Source organism: Diadema setosum, chromosome 6 (assembly GCF_964275005.1).
Source record: "Diadema setosum chromosome 6, eeDiaSeto1, whole genome shotgun sequence".
NCBI lineage: Eukaryota > Metazoa > Echinodermata > Echinoidea > Diadematoida > Diadematidae > Diadema > Diadema setosum.
Window position 1 is genome coordinate 12,850,182 of NC_092690.1, and position 5,323 is coordinate 12,855,504.

Consider the following 5,323-nt stretch of genomic DNA (forward strand, 5'->3'; position numbering starts at 1 on the left):
ACCAAAACAACCACAAGCTTTTATGTGTTGTTTTTGTCTTTTCTTCTGATTTTTCCTTAAGTGTATTTCTTGGCATCGTATCTAGTTGTATTCTGATCTACAGAGGGTGATGGCCCTACTCATGTGCCATAACTAAAAAGGACTGAGCATAGACACACTTTTTTATCCCCAGAAATGAGAAATCAAGAAAGTAATAATTCAGTAAATGAATATGAGTAGTTGGTGAAGAATGCCAGTTTTGAGGTATGAGATTGTCTTCAATATGTCTTCCCTCTGCACAAATGAAATTTGTGAGATCACAACTGTTGATCTGTACTTTTGACAAACATGTCGGAAGAAAAAGGAACCGACAGGAATTGAACCTGTCATTTGCTTTTCAGGCAGCAACGCTACCACCAGGCTGTCCCTGGATGCCAACAATGACTCGATGGTAGCCTGGCGGTAGTGATGCTGCCCGGAAAGCAGTAGATGAGAAGTTGGATTCCCACTGGTTCCCTTTTTCCGAAATGTTTGTTAAAAATGTAGATCAACAGTTGCGATCTTACAAATTTCATTTGTACAGAGGACAGACAAATGGAAGAAAAACTCATATGTCATAATATTACCCCCTCTGCTTAACCTGTTGAGGACAAGTCCCGAGTATACTCGGGCAGGTGTCTATGGCAAATGCGTGTTGTAGCAAAATCAGCCCGTCCTCAGCGGTTCAATCCATTGATTTCATTAAAATGCCTTTCTTTATCTCCCTTTTTAAGAGGTATCCCTGATAGGCAAAGTAGCCTGGGTCCTTGTCAAAGAAGGGGTCATTGTGGCACAAAATGATGTGTATTGTTGACTGGTCATCGCCACATTCTAATTCTCCCTATGGCATATAACTGTAAAAAGTCAAATGACAGCAGCGGTATTTAAAATCCATAATAATGTGCCAACAACGCAAGCTCTATTTGAATGTACACAAAAAAACATGGAGCACTGCCTGTATCTCCAAACTACCATGGTATCGTAGATTTTCTTGGCAATAATTACATGTTGGTAAAAGAAATATCAAGTTACAAACTCTGAAAGTGCATTTCTATTGTGAAGTGACAATGTTTAGGTCATGATGGAAAGGGAAAATTTGTTATGATTATTACATATATGTTCTGCCAGTGCAACAGGCACTAGCAGAATACAAGTGAACGCCAAAAGTGTGACCCCACTTGACCTCTGTGTGTAAGTGTTGTGCGTGGGTTTGTAAGATCACCTCATTAATTTACACTTAGCGTACATCAATCATAAGGACCGACCTTTAGCAACAAACTGTGTACCTCATTTATATGTAGTAGGGAGAATTTGCATTCATGTGTAACATATACATACTGAAAGAAAAGAAGACCCCTGTATCTACTTGTAGGTTATAAATGCATCAACATCTCAATAGAAAGAGGCCAGTGTGTATGTGATGTGATAGAAAATAGTAAAGTTAATTATATTATTATGCATAGAGCAAATCAAGTTCCTTGATGTCTCATTTCATTTTACGGTCATAAAGTTATGTTTAACCAAGAAAAATTACACTCGTGGTTCTCAGCAACTAAAGAGAGCCATCCAAACATTTGGAAGTGAAATGCAACAAACCCTGTGCAGTACTGAAATGAATTGTGACATTCTAAATATTTGAGACTTTCAAGTAAGCTTGTATTGCCTGTATGCTTTGCTCTGGTTTGTTTTGTTCCATGATTGTTGGAACAGTCTGTAAGTAGCATAGAGCTTGCCAGCTTCAAGACTGATATGAGGACAGCCTATGATGCAATCTCACAGTAGCAAAGCGTTTCGTATGCTGTGCTCATTTCACTGCTTACTGGTGAGCCCAAGATCAAATTCTAACTGTGGTGGTAAAACTTGTGTTATTCAGTTTCACCTCCAGGTCAGTATAATATTGTTAATTTGTGAAATTCATGATGAGTATTAAGTCTAGATCATTATAAAAGAAAAAACGAATTATTTTTTTCTTCATTTCTCAATTAATTAGAACTTCTTTTTTTATGGCTCCTACTTTATGTTTGGCCCATGGTTGCATTGCACTCCAGAAGTGCAATTTCTGTCATTATGCGCAATTAGCCAGTGTGAAATCCTGTTTTGAGTAACTGATACTTACCAAACATTATTACTTGGAGCTAAACATTTAGCTGTCACAAACTGACACATCAATTCTGTTCATGGCCTATAATCTGATGGCTTTGCACGAGAAAAAAACAGTATGTCCTGTAGAGGACTCCTAGGTGTTGGCCCAAAGTTCGGCTTTCAGTTGACAACCCCTCAGTAGAAACACTTCTGTTCAAATGGTTAGTCATATCTCACACATACTGTCATAGATGCCATATTTCCGAAAGGTATCGGAGAAGTTTAAATTAGCAGATTTGGACAGTAACTTCCAGCTCTGTCACACATTCACAGCCTTGCAGCTTACTTTGCTACGCTTATTTATTGACAGGAACTCTGATCAATACTTTTGACTCAAAGAAGTTTGGTCCATATTCTTGTCAGGAGATCAAATTTAGCATAAAAAAGTGGGCAACATTAGCATACTCAGTTTGTCAATTGACCAAATCATGCTGATTTATTTAAACGTCATTCAGAGAATTGAATCAAGTAGGAATAACATACAGGGAGTCATGTACAAAATAATATGTTTGTTATTGGCTTAATTTTTTCATTGCCCTTGTCCTGCACAAAAACCTTTTTAGTGCTTGTCTCTGCTTCACCGATTGCATTTTTTATGTTGAAAATCCAAAGCGCCGTTTTTATATGTCAGTCATCATTATGCTTCATATGGGTGTGTCATGGAATTGGTGGAATTGACTCCACCCTGACATATGTAGAAACAGAGGGGGTGGCGCTAAACTTCTTTTGCGTCATCAGAGGAATTGCCGATGTTCAGTTATGCCAGTGTACAATTATGCCTTCTTCTTGTTAGCATTCAAATAGTATTTATGAACCATTCTGTGATAGGAATGTTTTTACTTTGAATGAGACACGGAGACTTCATAGAGTGCAGAAGAGTGATGTCATAGCCATTAGTCGCCATGGAAAGTAGTTCTAAACAGCTTCGCTTTACAGGAATGTATATGAACACGGCATTTGCTAACCATGTCGCACCCTGTTCCAACCCACTGGCTGAAGCCTTATGCAAGAGTACTTTGTGTGGAACCAGCACTACGCTGTCACAAAAGACTATGACATCATCACTGTGTGGTGCATGTACTCTATATTGTCAGATGCACATGTCTTAAAGGGATGATTGGTGAAATCCTACAAGCTGCGATGTTGATATGCTTCATTCTTTTTTGACTTAACATGCGCCATGTTCATGAGGATGATAAGACAATGGCAAGCTAGAGTTGGCAATAAGCTTCTAATCATTCATGATAAAAGAGGTGATTTAATTGGGCAATCAATTTTTTTTTGCAAGAATATTGCTTATAAATATTATTGACCTGCCAAATTTTCCCATACTGTATAACTGTATAAGGCTAAGTGAGAAGTTGCCATTACTTCTTCGCATCGGAACCAAAAGATGTTAATATAAAGGCTTCCCTGGTGCTAGATTTGTTATTGCACGGTATCTTCCCGATAGCTTTATAAAATCTTCCTGCTCTTGACATGTGAATGGTTGTAGTCATTACCCCCCCCCCCCCCCCCCCCCCCTCTGTGTTTGGGACTCTGGATATTGTGTATAGGGCTATGGAGTTTTCTGTGCCATTGGGCACTTGTAGCACACAAGGGGTTAACCCTATTCGAACATTTCGCGCCACAATTCCGCAACACGCAAAGATTTTGCCGCGTTGTTTCATGACTTTTTTCATTGAAGTCTCCTGCATATTTTGGGACCAAATTTGCGACGTCCGTGTACACCGTTCTGAATTTAGTATTTGTTTTGCACATGCATGTCAACCCGAAAACGACTCAAATTTGTGATATTGTGTGCAAATCCAATACAAATTGTGTTGTTTTTGTTGTTGTTGTTAAGTTGGTATAAATTAGATTATTTCAACTTTTAACAATTGAAATTAATAAATTCTAATGTAGATAAGCTTGAAAAAGTGCCTGCAATAAATTTTGTCAAAAAAAAACCAATAGAAAATGAAAGGTAAAAAAAAAACAATAAAATGCATAAGAAATTAACAAAACAATTAAAAAAAAAGAAGAAACTGATTTTGATTGTGCTATTTTTTACAAGGAAATTGTTTGATGTGTCTTGAGGAACTCTGACACAAAAATTTAGCAAAAATTGAAGATATGATTCATGCGTAAATTTGCATAATTACTAAAAATAGAAAGCCAATATTTTTCTATTGTATGACCATGTAATCTTGTATCAGCTGCCTAGATCTGAAGGGGGGTCAAATTGGCCAGTATCAGGTCCCTCTCAAAAGGTTTAACCCGAGTGTGTCAGAGTCTGGCTCGAGTGCATATTGGTATCTATACAGAGTGCAAAAACTGGAGGAAAAGCACAGTGCAATTCTCTATCAACTTCATGCATGCCCCAGCCTTTTTCACTAACTCACTGTTAGCCTTTTGTCAAGGCCCTCTCGCTGTATGGTGAAGAGAGCCCAGCTGAGTGGGGTTGCGCGAGGGCCTTTTGAGATCTGCTTCGCATCCTTTTGTTAGCCCTTTGAATTACCGACTTTTGCTCCCCGATTTCGGGAGCAAAAGTCGACCGACCAATCAGCGTGTCTGTCTGCTCAAACCCGATTTGAATAGAGCGAATGCACGCCGCTGCCGCAGACCTCACAGAACTCTACACACAGAGTGTGTAGAGTTTCGTGGCAGACCTCCTCGGGTGGTCAGTGATGCATGCGAACAGGCATGACATCACCAAGGCTGAGGATGCGGGGAGCGCGCCATTCCATTGGTTGACCGGAAGCCATTAAAATGAGTATTCAGAAGGGTTCACGTGTCATGAATAATAATGTGTGAAGCAGATCTCAAAAGGCCCTCGCGCTGGCGCGCACGGCTGGGCTCGCTTCGCTCGCCCATTACAGCGAGAGGGCCTTGACAAAAGGCTAACTCACTGTATGCTTTGAGTGCCTATTGGCACAGAAACCCCCACAGCGTTGCACACACTGTCCAAAGTCCCTAGCATAGAAATGGTTAATTGCCCAATGATGTCTCACACATCTGTGGGGGATAGTGTCAGTTCACTGTAGGAATTTTACTTATGCAGCAGATGTGAGTGACTATGCTTACCATAATACATTTGCCAGGTACAGTGGACCCTGGTTTTAAAGAGGACAAAATAACAAAATCCTCTTATAACAAAGGTGACTTTGCAGGTGTCAACTTT